A 15,179-nucleotide genomic window follows, 5' to 3' on the forward strand; every position below is an offset into this window, starting at 1 on the left:
ATGCAGCGTGGAGTTCCTCGAGGACTCCTCGAGTTATCGAGGAGCCTCGAGTAGGCGCGTGCTCTGCACGCGCCATAATTAAAAAAAAAAAATTCCTATTTCAATATTTTCGACCGTTTCTTCATTATTTTATTTTATTTTTTATTTTTTTTTGCTTTCCAACGGCTCTTTCAACGGCATTCTTCAATTTTCCCTTTTTTTTTTTATCTTTTTTTCTCTCTATAAATAATACTTCTCCCTACAACTCATTCACCTACAATTCATTCATCACAACTCACTTTCATTCATCACAACTCATTCCTTCTTCCTCCTACAATTTTTCTTCCAAAATATCATATTCGTGCTTCCAAAAATGTCGTCACCTGAACATGATTCTTCGCCCGATTCCGACGAAGTCGCTGAAAAGTTCATGGAGTTGGTTGAGTTGCAGAAACAAGTGCTTCAATCATACTGCCCCCAACTGGCGCCGGAGCCGGCGCGTGCGAAACGTCCCCGATCATACGTCCACCGTGATCGTGAAGAGGCCCATGTACGTCTTATGCAAGACTACTTCGTCGACAATCCAACGTACGGCCCTAGTTTTTTCCGGCGTCGATTTCGCATGCAGAAGGAGCTCTTCTTGCGCATCGTCGATGCTGTTCAAGGTGAAGATATTTACTTTCATATGAGCACTGATGCACTCGGTCGAGATTCTCTTTCTCCTTTGCAGAAATGCACGTCGGCTATCCGCCAATTAGCCACCGGGGTTAGTGCGGATGTTTTCGATGAGTATCTCAAAGTGGCCGACTCAACCGGGCGTGTATGCCTCAAGAAGTTCTGCAAGGCGGTCATACGGGCTTTTGGAGCCCATTACCTGCGCCGTCCAACGGCAACAGACGTGCAACGCCTACTCCGAATGCACGAGACGAGACATGGTTTTCCCGGGATGCTCGGGAGCTTAGACTGCATGCATTGGGCGTGGAAGAACTGCCCAAAGGCGTGGCACGGCGCATACACACGTGGGGATCAGGGAGAGCCCACCTTGATATTGGAGGCCGTTGCCTCATTCGATTTGTGGATTTGGCACGCCTTCTTCGGCGTCGCTGGTTCAAACAACGACATCAATGTGCTGAATCAGTCTCCTCTCTTCTCCGACGTGTTAGGAGGAACTGCGGCGCCGGTGGTCTTTCATGCCAACCAGCGCGAATACCGGATGGGCTACTATTTGTGTGACGGCATATATCCGGAGTGGCGTTGCTTCGTGAAGAGTCCATCAATGGCGACCAATCCGAAGGAGGCAAGGTTCAAGAAGATGCAAGAATCGGCACGGAAGGATGTGGAACGCGCCTTCGGAGTCCTTCAAGCTCGGTGGGGAATCATTCGATGTCCGGCGCGCAATTGGTACGTAGAGCACTTGAAGGACATCATGTTGTGTTGCATCATTCTCCACAACATGATTGTGGAGCACGAAGGTGAAGCGGCTGCCAACTGGAGAGATGATGACGGGGCATCTAGCAGTGGTTCGACGGAGAGTGCTGGACAAACACCGGTGGCCTTCGAGGAATATGTGCGAAGGGATAGCCTTCTCCGAGATAGACAACTACATGCTCAGCTCCGATATGATTTGACTGAGCACCTTTGGGCACGTTTCGGACCTCTAGGGCCAGAGTAGTTAATTTTTAGGAATTGTTTTTATTTTATTAAAGTTTTATGTAATATTTAGGATTTTATAATTAATGCAATTTAAATTTGTAATAAATTGTGTTATTTAAATTTGAGAAATAAAATTTAAACGAAAAACATAAAATCAAAACTAATATTATCAAGGAGGCTATCAAGGAACCCCAATGCAGCACTACCTACTCAATAACACAAACACTATCAAGTAGGCTATCAAGGAGGCTATCAAGGAGGTCCCAATGCGGATGCTCTTAAAAGAGTTTGCTGCAGTTAGAGTACACTGACATCAAGACATAGAAAGAAAAAAGCAATCAACTTCAAGATCACCAAAGACAGAAACGAATACCACAGCATACCTCCAGTGGTTTCAACGTCTCATTCTGGTCAAGGGCGAGAACTGAAGCACCTCTAGCAAGAGCAAGTTTCGCCGCTGCAATCCCAGATTTTCCCAATCCTATAATCTACAATTCAAAGTCCATTTACTTCAGGTAAAGAAACTAGCCATATTTAAATTTTGATTTCCCTTCTACAGAAATTGACTAAAAATAAACAAAACTTCTATGCAAACCTTTTACATTTTTAATCAGAAGGGAATCACCCAATCTCATTTCAACAGAGTCCAAAATCAATATAAGAATTAGCTAAGAAAGAGAGGAAATTGACATGCATTGCGAAACCTAGAAATATAGCTATTACAATTTACCAACGCAACTCTGTTTTTGACACTCAGCACAAATTTAACTCTTCACCACGCAGAATCAGCACGGTTTAATTTACTCCCGACATACCAAACCTCAAAATAAGACATAATAATGCATTGCAAAACCCAAACTTTCAAGGAGGCATAAAATCAAACAGTTAGAAGGGATCTTTAAAGAGGCCCATTATATAAGAAACAGAACCCAAAAAGGCAAGTAGCTAGAAAAGAACAATTAACATGGCAGCTGGCTTACAGCGACTGATTGCCCTTTGAGGTCTTTTCTGGGAACGAAAGCTTCAATTTTTAGGCGGAATTCTCTCTCCAGGACAAGGCCATTTCTTGCGGAAATTGCAAGCACCATGAGCTCAACATTTGTTGAAATGCAAAAAACTGTTTTGCTTCACAAAACTAACAGAGAAAACGGAAATGATTTTGCGCGAAATTAGATTTTGAACTATCGAATAAAGCAGACTAGCATTTGCACTCGTGTGGAACGCACGAAAAATATTTTTATATTTTATTATATATAAAATTGATATTAATTTGATTATTATATAAAAATTCTAAATATAATTAAAAATATTATAATTTAAGATAAATATATTTTAGTTTAATACAAAAATAATAAAGAATAATTCATATTGATAAAAATTAATATTGTAAAAAAAGAAAATAATATAAGTTAAAAGATAATTGAAAAAAAAAGAGAGAAGAGAGAATTTTCTTAAATTTTAATCTTTAAATAAATATAATTTTTATATTTTAAATCCAATATTTACCTAACATATACCAAATTAAAGCTCTTGTCATTATCTTTAATTTAATATGCATATCAAATATCTTATAATTAGTCGAATTTCACGATTTTAAAAAAGAAATAAAATAGAAAAATAAGAGGTTAAAGGAAAAGAAAAAAAGAAAAAAAAAAGATGCATGGCTTATAAATAAACCTCTAATTTTATTCTAACTACAAAATTGTCACTCAATTTAAAATTGAAAACTCCCTTTTTAATATAGTATAGATGAGATCCTATGTCCCACTATTTTGTGTGTACCACCGTATACTACTCTTAATTTATTTATAAAATAATTTTTTTTATAAAAATAAAAATATTATTATATTATGAACTCTAATTAGTATTTATCACTAAAAATTGAAATTTTAAAAAATTATATACCCTAACTTTGAATTAATGAACCCAAATAATCAATTATTAATTCAAATAAATATAAACCCTAACTGGATGAGTGAACCCCTGTTAATTATCTTTTATAGTATTAAAGCATAATAAATTAAAATTGAAGAAAATATAATAAAAAAAAATATAATAAATTAAGAGTGGTACACGATGGTACACACAAGATAGTGGGACAGAGGATCCCATTTGCGAATAAAGACTGGATGTTTAGTAAAATAATTTTCTAAAAAGAGTAACTTTCTCTGCCTAATTTATATTTTAAAAATCTTATATTCAATAATTATTTTATAAATTCCACTAAAAAAATATTTTATAAATATTATTCAATTATCATTTATTATTTTCTATCATATGACAATTTAAGCGCATCATTTTTTTATCTAACAAAAATGTTATAAGTGCCGATGAGGCTCAAGTGATAAAGTTGAGGCATCCAAAGACTCTCCTTTGTGAGAGGTCTTGAGTTTAATTCTCGTCTGCGTTCCGTCTGTGTGCGGTTGTTTTCCCATTTTTGTGTGGTGTAGAGGTCTCGCATGTGTGCAGGTTGCTTATTAAATTTTTTATTCGATACACTCTTGTAATTCTAAAAAAAATGTTATAAGTTTAATTATTCTATATTTTGAGAATTTATATATTTTTAAAATATCTTATAAATGATCGTTAGAATAAGTTTAGAATATCAAGACACTATTTCTATAGATTACAACATTTTTTTAGAAGAAAGTGAGTAGGGATGAAAATTAATCAAATAATTTTGATTCGATTTGTATTCGATTCGAATTTTTGATACTCAAATTCAAATACAAATATTTTTTTTAATTCTGTAGACAATTAAAATTGTCGTCAAATTAAATAATGCCACGTGTAAATTCATGAATTAAATATTCAATTATATTTTCTGTTTTATTAAATGGGATTTATTCTTAAATTAAATAGATATATAATTAATATTTAATATAAATGATTTAATGGGTCCATTGACACCTAAACCCTAAAGCCCATGCATGGAGGCCCAAAGCCCATGAAGCCCCACCTCCTACATCTATAAATAGAGGTGTTGGGGTGCTCACAAATCATAACTTGAAGGAGTGGAAGATTGAAGAGCACAAAGAATTCTCTCTAGTATCACAAGTGAAAGAGGTGGAGCATTGGAGAGTTAAAGTATTCTTCCAATTATTCATGTATCTTGAAGAATTCTATCTACCATTCAAATCTCCTTCAAATATTAAAGTGTTTGAGTATTCAAATCTTCAAGTATCCTTCAAATCTTCAAGATCTTCAAGGCAATATTCAAAGTATCTTCAGATCTTCGAGTATTTCTTCGAATTTCTGAAGTGATCTTCAAGTATTCAAAGAAATAAACTTCAAAAGCTTTAAGGCGTTCTTACAAATTCTAAGAACGTTCTCAAATCAAATCAAGTTCAACGTTCAATCCAAAATCATGACTTGAGTTATTTGAATCGGCATTATCAAATCAAACATTTCAAGATTGTTCAAGAATCAAATAGAAGAGAAGAATCAGATGATCAACTGGAGATTGCAGCCCACATAAATCTATATTCAACTCTATCAAATTATATTTGTAACGCATTCTGTATTTTATCAAATTGAAATACAAAAATTTGTATTTACAGATTCAATTAGTTATCAAATACAATTCGAAAATTATGATATTCGATTGTTTTCGAAAATATTCTCTCTCTCTCTCTCTCTCTTTATATATATATATATATATATAGGGAGATGTTCAAGAAAGAATCATAAATAAAAGAAGACCGGAGAACCATTTTCAACCATTCGATCATCAAGATCTACGGTGGATGCATCATATTGTTGGATGAATGCAGATCCTGGGTTCGAATCCTGAAAGGAGCATTTTATTTTTATTTTTTTAGTGCATTAATTTTAACAGCGAATGCATTAATTTTTTACAGTGGATGCATTAGATTTGATAGTTCTCCCGTTCTCACAAATAATGTAGTTCTCTCTAGAACCACACCCTATATATATATAGGGGATGACTAAAATAAAAACACTTCTTAAAATATAAAATATAAACAATTTTCAGCCCTTAGATCATCAAGATCTACGGTTGATTCGTAATCTTGTTGGATGAATTCGTGGTCCTGGGTTCGAATCCCAAAGGTAGCAAAAATTTATTTTTCATAATTCGTAACCATGTTGGATGAATTCGTAACCCTGTTGGATAAAATTCGTACATTAAAAAACGTTTATATTTATATTTTAAGAAGTGTTTTCACTGTAGCCCTCCCCTATATATATATATATATATATATATATATATATATACACATATATATATATATATAATTATAGTTCAAAAACTAAAGAATAAAATAGATATAAAGTAAAATAAATAAAAAAGAATATTTATATATATATTTATTTAGAAAAAATAAATACCATTAATAATGATCAAAGCTTTGAAAAAACTTTGATTCCAAATATAATTAAAATAAACGTTTTTTTTTATTTGAAATATCGTTTAAAAAAAATTCTCTATCAAATTCGTGAATTGAATATATTTGATTTGAATAAAATAATATGAAGTAGAATCAAATAGTAGGATTTTTTTAATCGAATATTCGATTTATATTGTTTAAAATATATTTGTAAACAATATAAAGAATATTCGATTTGGTTCGAGTATTGGCGAATCAGTGTACCAATCGAATGCGAATAGTAAATAAGATTATAAAGATATTTAAATACTAATTCGAATATACAATTAATTTTACGAATATGAATCGAATTCAATGATATTCAACTTGTTTACAACCCTAAAAGTGAGAGGCTCTGTTTTTTTAGCTTATTCTATAGTGCTATCAGGGATATGCAAAATCAAATAGAAACCGAAAATCAAATAGAATCGATTAATTCATTCATTCTCAATCGAATAAAGAAATTTAAAATTAAATTTTGTATGTGTTCCGTATAAATGAGTAATTTTGAATATAGGCCACAATTTTCTTACTATAACTCCTTATTTAAAAAATAATAAAAATAATTGTGATTATAATATTTTATCCTTATAGCCCCTATTTAAAATATGTACTAATAAATTAGTAAGTTTATCAAAATTTGTTTGAAAAATAATATATATATATATATATATATATATATATATATAATCTCTTACCAAATAAATTACGTATAACCCTCATATTAAAAATATTTATACATAACCCCATAATCAAAGATTGGAACGATGCTAGATCTTTCCAACAGACTGTCATTGTAAAGTTTTTTTGAATTTATTTTAAATATATTTTCAAGGATCGTTGAGGCAGCTAACCAACATAAAAGTTTTGATACAAGGGATATTTCGGGTGGTCTCTTTTCTTATACTGCAGTTATATGAATATTATTAGAATCTTTAGTACCCATTCGAAGAACTTAAACAACTTTTCCAGTTCTGATGATCCCAATAGGTATACATATGCACATATATATGAGAATGAAATTTAATGTGAATAAAATTATAAAATGCTCGTGTGACATCTCTCTGAACCCAAGATCGGATTCTCATTAGCAGCGTGAAAATTGTGGATTGCAATATAAAAATGGTCAAATAACAAAAAGTTTCTCACTACACTTAGCTTTGGTACAATGGGCGAAAATGACTTGATCATGGGTATCTAGAAATTTAATTATGATCAGGCAAGATTTCATTGAAATTTTATGATCGGACGATTTTTTTTATTTTTTATTTTTAAATTTCTCTCTCTCTCTCTCTCTCTCTCTCTCTCTCTCTCTCTCACACACACACACACACACACACACATACACATAGGGTTAGTTTTTATAGAGAAATTAATTTTTTTTTGCGAAATTTAGAAACATTGAACATGTCAATATTTTCTTATGAACATACTAATAATTTTATTGAACATTTGGAGATCGAATTTTGAAGTGCGAGATTTTCAACAAATAATTTTTTTCAACAAATACGTTCGTTCATAAAAAATTATTGACATGTTCATCATAATTATTGATATGTTTATTAAAATCTGAACACGTGATTTATTTTTAATTACTGACCGTTTGATGGATCATGATCTATGGATGAGATTGTTCTCCCTTACTTCAACATTTATTTTTTTCTATTGAACCTTTTCAGGTAATAAAAAAAATAATCGGGCCGGAGCCGAGGGTGTATGGCCTCTAAAACATATAAATGAGAGGTTGTTGTACTAGACTAGAATTTCTTTTGAACTCAACTGTTGGAGTTCATTTTTCTAGTATAGACTGAAGTCCCTTGGACTGAAGACCAAAGCACTGAAGTCACAAGGACTAAAGACGAAAGTACTGAAGTCTTGACGACTGATGATTCGAAGAACTGAAGTCTTGGAGACTGAAGAATGAAGACTGAAGTTCACCTTAATTAAATGCTGAAATCAATGCGGAATCTAGACAGAAGTATAAGTGTTAGGAAAACACTTCAGTACACCTGATCAGTCGAAAGAGCATTCAATGCAACTGAAAGAAATGTTTTGAATAGAAACCTCGGACTGATAGTGCAGATACAGACTGAAGTTGAAGTTTTGTATAACACACTCAGTGTTAACGAAGGACAACTTGAATGCTTCCAGTACACGCCGCATTAAATGCATTGTCCGCATTTAATGCAAAGGACAGTACATTTAATGCAAGGATATGGTGAATCGTCCTTCACCCTGCAGAGTTTCCCTTTCCATGTTACCTTACACTGTAACACCATCTCCTAGATCAAAAAAGTCATGCCTCTTTTGGCGTAAACGAGATAGAGGACGAAGACTTGAGCCAAATTTGAATTGACAAGTCAAACGACAGATAGGATTGAAGGATCACCTCCAACGGATCTATTCCTCACTTTTCGCCTATAAATAGAGCTCAAGATTCAACCTTCGACTTCACCGATTTAAGAACATACGCTGAAGCTCTGCCAAACTTTCAACTCAACTTATATACTTAGTCAAAATCCTTGAATCGAAGAAGAGAATTTCTATTGTCAAATATCAGTTCACCTGATATACCAACATTCTCTTAGAAGCTACTAGACAAATATTTCTCATCCTAAGCCTATATTTAGATTACTTGAGAGCTTGTTCTCAGTAATCTTTAGTTGGAGTTTTGAACCCTTTTTAGAAAGAGTGAAAAGAGTGTTTGAGATAGAGAGGGAGTTCGAGACGGTTGTCTGAACTTAGAGAACCTTAACCACCACAAGCTAGATGTGTGTTGTCTCAGCAACTGCATGTTAATGAAGAGAAAAGTCAAACCCAGTGTGTTGGCTATGAAACTTGAGTTTCAGAAGCAAGATTTGTTGTGCACCCGCAAGCATAAGCCCAGTGATTTGTCAGTGTGATCAACTGACCGTGGACGTAGGAAATTATTTTTTGAACCACATAAAAATATTTGTGTTCTTATTGCTTTCAGTATTTTATTTTTCCATATCTGTGCGCAAACTTTATTAATACTGAAATTGTTAAAAGTGAAAAGAGAAACCCTAACAACTTACAAAGTGATTCACTTAAAGGTTATTTCATAAAATCGTTTCCGCTCCAAATGTTATCAGTCTAACTAAAAAAATCTTCGGATAGTTAGTAAGATTTCTAACACTTCTCTCAATTGTTTAAAACTAATTTGACTGAACCATTACAACTATCAGTGAGTCGACAAGTTCCTCGCACTGAAGTTAAACTACTGAACCAATATCAGTATCAGTCTACACTCGTTCTTAACTAATCTTGCTTTACACTGCTCTCTTCAGTCAACTCACATCAGTATCAGTTTCGATACTCACTTCAGCTTACAAAAGAAGTTTCAAGTTTTAAAAATAACCCACTGGTGTATTCCCCCTCCTATATACCAGTTCAATAACCCTAAGGGACCCAACAGAGGTCAATTAGAATTTTCATAATCTCGTGATCCCCTAATTATAAATAATTGAGATGGACAACATTAGGAATTTTCATAATTTAAAAATTGTGAAAATTTGATCTTCACTTAATGTTGAAAAAAATAGAGGAATTTAGAGTTTTTTTTTAGATCTGATAGTGAAGACAGTTAAAAATGAGAATATGTAGGTGCTAATGAAGGAAGGAAAAGATGTAAGTGAGAAACTCACTTTAGATCGTAATTTAACGTTTATGTTCTTCTCCACAATTGATGTTTAGATTTTGAGTTAGACTATATAAATAAATTATTTATCATTATCTTTTATATTAGGTTCATAATGAGGAATATACATTTTATCTGTTAAGAGATTGTAAGTATTATTCTTTCAAAATATTTTTTATAAACTTTAAATGGGGTTAAGGGTAAAATAGTCAATCATACTTCATCCATATACTAAAAATAGTCATAGGAGGGAACGACACGAGTTTTAATGGATATTGTTAGTATAATATGAGTGGAGAAAACGTCCCACTTAAAAAGTAGTAACAATAATTATAATTAATTGTATTGTGAGTGGAGAAGAGTCCCACCATGTAATAAGATTATCTCCTATAAATAAATACTTCATCCATTTACAAAAATATGTTTTAAGGGAGAATGGTAGGAGTTTTAAGTGTAGGGTTTCACAAATAAATAAAAAATATAGAAAGAATTAGTGAAGAAAAAGTCTCACAAATTAAAAAATGATGGGTACATGAATTATGATATATTTTTGTGGATAAATGAAAATGACAAATTATAACTTATTTTTATGGATGAAGGGAGTACTCCCTCCGTCCCGCGAGTCTTGACACGTTTGGGTTCGGCACGGGAATTAAGGAGTTGTAGATTAGTGTTTTAAGTGTGTAATTAATAAAGTATAAAATTGATAAAGTAGGAGAGAGAAGGTAATAAAAGTGATAAAGTAGGAGAGAGAATATAATAAAGGTGATAAAGTAGGAGAGAGAAGGTAATAATTATTACCAAAAAAGGAAACGTGTCAAGATTCGTGGGACGGCCCAAAAAGGAAAACGTGTCAAGATTCGTGGGACGGAGGGAGTATAACTTATGTGCTAAACATTTCAAGGCCTCACTTTGAATAAGCCCAATGGCAATACTATATGCCTCATTTTGAATTGGGCCGTCATGAATTCAGCTCATTGTACGCAATATAACATCACAATTGTAATCTCTCTCTCTCTCTCAAAATATATATATATACCTATATATATATATATATATATATATATCACAATTGTAATCGATCTCAAATGCAGTCGATCGCAGTTTGATTCGTTTTATTAAACAATGTGAGTCACATTGATTTATTTGAATTTAAATTCAAATTGTACATATACTTATGCGCATCATTTTATTTAATATAATTTATTCAGTTACAATTAATAAGGTTTATTAAACACTAAATAAAATACTATAAATTACATCAACTTAATGTTTTTTTTTTTTAATTTCAAACTAACTCACTAAACAAAAATAACCACGAAATGGTGTCAAATTTAATATTTTTAGAAGTTTCGCTAATTCACAAGTAACTCAACTGACGACTTGAATCGTTATTGCGAACCCATAGTTTGAAACTTGGAATTAACCACTTCAATAAATATTAGTAGTAGATATTTTTTTTTCAGATAATAGGTTATTAAATGTACATTTATATTCCTCAAAAAGAAAATGTACATTTATAATATTTAAATACACGAAGTAGTAAGTATTGCATAAAATGACGCAAAAAATAGAATATTGCAAAAACAAGAATTCGTAAAAAAAAACTTCGTGCTCTACCGACCCCACCAAAAAGAGCAAAAAATAGAGTAGAAAAAGTGGGGCCCAGTGCAACCGCAGCTTTGGTGGGACGCTTTATGCTAGGTCATGGGCAGAGCGCAGCGACCACAGCCATCCGACACGTGGCTTCTGTGAATTAAAAATTTATTTTCCCAAAATCGACCCGATTGGGTCCTTGTTGCTAATTAGATTAATTATTTTCTTTGAGATACTAATTAGATTAATTATGATACTCTATCTGTCCCATATGGATAGGCTGATTGTGATTTTTACAAGGATTAAAAAAAATCATTGAAAATGAAAAATATATAAGTAAATTTCCTAGTATGCCCATATTTATTATTTAATGATATATTAAAGTGAGAGTAAATTAAAAAATTAAATATGGATATAATAGTAAATGAGTAAAAAAATATTACTTTTTATGGAAATAAGCCTATATAAATGGGACATTCAAAAAAGAAAATAAGCCTATATATATGAGACGGAGGGAGTACAAATTTATATTGTTCCTTCACCCGGGCGTGGGTCATTACTCATTCATGTAACTGCAAATAATTAAACAATCTCAGTCTTCTTTGAGGGTGTTTTCTTAAATTTATTTTAAAGAGCTTATAAATTCTCGAAATTTATAAGATATTTTTAAAAATTTATAAGATACAATTTCTTAAGAATTTATAAATTGTCAAAGTGTTTGGATTTATAAATTAAAAAAGAACTTTTAGTTAATAAGAGAAAATCTTTATTAAAGAAAGAAAATCGAAAAAATAAAACTAGAATGATATATGATGAAAATTAAAAATCATAACTGAATTATTTTTGTAAAATGAGTGTTGCTTATAAGATAATGAGAAAATAAGTTGTGGTAGAATAATTTATTTTTAGGGAGCTTAATTATAATATCTCAGAACTTATTTTTAGAGCTTATAAGCTTTTTAGGAGTTTATTTTGCCAAACACTTTGAAGGAGTTTATAAGCTCGTAAACAGCTTATAAACTGTTTTAAAGAGCTTATAAGCTCAACCACAAATTCTCTCTCTGAAGTTGCTGGCACTCACAAATACCACCACCATAGGCAATTTCACGGCCACTGTCGCCCCAAAATTAGTAAAAAATCGAAAGAAGCGGGATTCAGATTAATAGAATTAAGAGAGAAATAAAGGCTGAGATGAAATGTTGTGGCATACATGGAGAACCGGGAGGGAGGGAGGCGTTGGTCCGTTGAAAGTGTTGGCTGTCGCGGTGTCGCCACAAGAGAGGGATGGAGGAGAGAATATTTACGGATTAATATTATCCAGATATGAATATATATATATATATATATATATATATATATATATATATATATTTATTTTGGGGCTCTATCGATCTAGTCTAATATATCATTCATTTAGATGTAAGAATTAAGTATTTGTGTGAATATCACTCAATCTATTTACTCACTCTTGTCCCTATAAATATGCATAGGTGATTCTGATACGAATTTTAATGAAAAAGTATTGATAATGGAGAAATAATCACATAAAAGATACTGTTAAGTAGATTGTGGGTATATAGTGTAAGTTACAAAGGTAAAAAAATTATAAAAATTATGTCCAAAGATAGAGTGTACATAAATATTGGAGATGTACCAAAAAGAAAAAGTATGCATAAATATGGGAGACAGATGGAGTATGTAATAAATATGCTTTATATTTTATATATTTATATTGTACAAATAATTTATACTCACCTTTTTTGCTACAAGTACAACACTGTTACTTTTATTGCCGGTAAAAAGTACTTCATTTGTTTTATTATAAGAGGCTCAAAGCCTTTTGGCACTCGAATTAATAAAGAAGTATTTAGTGTTTTAAAGCTGAAATTTGCATACCACATTCAAAAGTTTACATCACTTCACCAAATTTCAAAAGGTTTCTCTCATTTTAACATTATAAATAAGCAATGGAAATGAACCATTTCTATACAAACTAAAAACAACAAAGGACCAACATGGTCAACAAAAATCTAACAAATGCAGAGAGGAATTCCATCATCCAGTTCCTTCTTCAAAATTCTAAGAATGACAAGCCATTGAGGGGAAACATCCAGGAAGCAGCCATTAAGTTCGATAGCTCAAGAAGAACGATTAGTTGTTTGTGGTCTGCAACAAGACAAAGGTAAAGTTATACATCTACAAAGTCTTAAACCAAATGCTCCAAAGGACAACAAAAATCCAGATTGATATTGCATTGATTTAAAATCTGAATCTTTTCAAAAGATCCACTATAAGGAAGTTAACAAGTGGTATAACACTGTGTGGAGATGGTTGAATAGGGGCCTGGTCAAAGCTCACACATCGGCAATCAAATCAGACCTCACAACATCAAACATGCTTTTGAAGTTAAAGTTTTCGCTAAAAGCACTTGAGTTTGATAGGATTTTGAAGATACTTAAGTTTAAAAGTATGAACAACATAGTGCACATTGATGAAAATTGATTCTAAAATCACACAAACCTCACATAAATTCTACCTAACAACAGGGGAGATTAAACCACATAGAACTTGCAAAAGTAAAAACTTCATCACCAAAAGTGATGTTTATATGTGATATATGCAAACCTATATTTGCAGTAGATGGAATAATGTTTTTTTATGGAAAAGATAGGCAATTTTCCCATTCACCCAAAAGGTTCCAGCACAAAGAAATAGCAAGAACATACATCAGAAACCCTAGAGACCAAGCCAATCAATCGATTACAAAAGAGGTGATAAAAGATTACTTAATCAACCAGGTATGAAGCGAGCATCAATTATGCATGAACTGTAATCATCATCATATGTATGGATTTAAACTAGTGTATTTAGAATAGTTTCTCATTATGTAAGATGATTTTTAGTGTGTACTCTAAGGTTTGACTAGTAAATTTCAGGCTGTACCGGCCATAAAATTTAAATGGCCAAAATTTGCAAGCAAAAAAGTCTCTATAGAACAAGACAATGCTCACCTACACATTAAAGACACAGACACTGATTTCAGAAGTTTTCGGTCAAGATGGCTTTGACCTAAGAATTGTTATCAATCACTCAATTCACCTGACACTAATGTTAATGACTTGGCCTGATTTAAAATGATATTTTGTATAAAAATAAATGATACTTTTGAATGAAGTCGAAAAGGGTCTGGAAAAAAAATGAAAAAAAATGAAATTGGTCCAGGCTCGGACCAATCTGAAGAAAAATAATTATGTCGTTGTGCTGCAAAAGGGATTCAAATCTGCGAGTGCACAATTGGAAAATACTCCTAGCCATTAATATATATGTCTTCCTTACATTATTATGTCGTAAGGTGCAACAAGTTGTACATGCATGAGAATTTGCTATATTGTATTCATTTTAGAATAGAGTTAAAGTGCAGATAGGCCCCTCAAGTGGAGGCCCTTAGAGCGTTTCAGTCCCCTTACTAACTGTGTGTGCAAATTGGCCCCCGAACTCAAAAAAACGGTGCAGATCGGCCCCTCTGACTTAACACCGTTATGGGCCGTTAGTCAAGGGGGCGATCTGCACCGTTTTTTCGGAGTTCATGGGCTAATATGCACCTTTTAACTTTTTAATTAATTCATCTCTCTCGCTCAAAATTTGATCGTAGTTGTCGCTGATTCAAGCTCCGGCGAGGCCGGCGGAGGGCGCCGCCCCTTTCTTTCTCTTTTGGGCCCTAAACCTCGGAGCTCGCTTGACTGCACACGCTTAGCGTCAAGGACGAGCCCTAATTTTCCCATTCCGTCGGAAATCGCCGCCGCAATATCCGGTGAACCCGCCGCCTGGCTTTTCTCGATGAGGAGTCGCCTAGCTTTTCTCGATAAGGAGTCGCCTCTTTCTCTCTAATCCGGCGAAATCCGGTG

General features: G+C 32.7%; 2 long non-coding RNA genes across 2 annotated transcripts; both read right to left on the minus strand.

Moving 5' to 3' along the window:
• Window positions 1-1,923: 1,923 nt before the first annotated feature.
• LOC131001406 (uncharacterized) lies at window positions 1,924-2,836 on the minus strand. The gene is made up of 3 exons (XR_009093925.1): window positions 2,613-2,836; window positions 2,016-2,120; window positions 1,924-1,939 (listed from the first exon to the last, which is right to left on the minus strand). It is a non-coding gene; the product is annotated as an uncharacterized LOC131001406 (long non-coding RNA).
• A 10,325-nt stretch (window positions 2,837-13,161) lies between these two features.
• LOC131001414 (uncharacterized) lies at window positions 13,162-14,201 on the minus strand. The gene is made up of 2 exons (XR_009093926.1): window positions 14,061-14,201; window positions 13,162-13,440 (listed from the first exon to the last, which is right to left on the minus strand). It is a non-coding gene; the product is annotated as an uncharacterized LOC131001414 (long non-coding RNA).
• Between the last annotated feature and the right edge of the window lie 978 nt (window positions 14,202-15,179).

Source organism: Salvia miltiorrhiza, chromosome 1, assembly GCF_028751815.1.
Source record: "Salvia miltiorrhiza cultivar Shanhuang (shh) chromosome 1, IMPLAD_Smil_shh, whole genome shotgun sequence".
In the NCBI taxonomy this organism is placed as follows: domain Eukaryota; kingdom Viridiplantae; phylum Streptophyta; class Magnoliopsida; order Lamiales; family Lamiaceae; genus Salvia; species Salvia miltiorrhiza.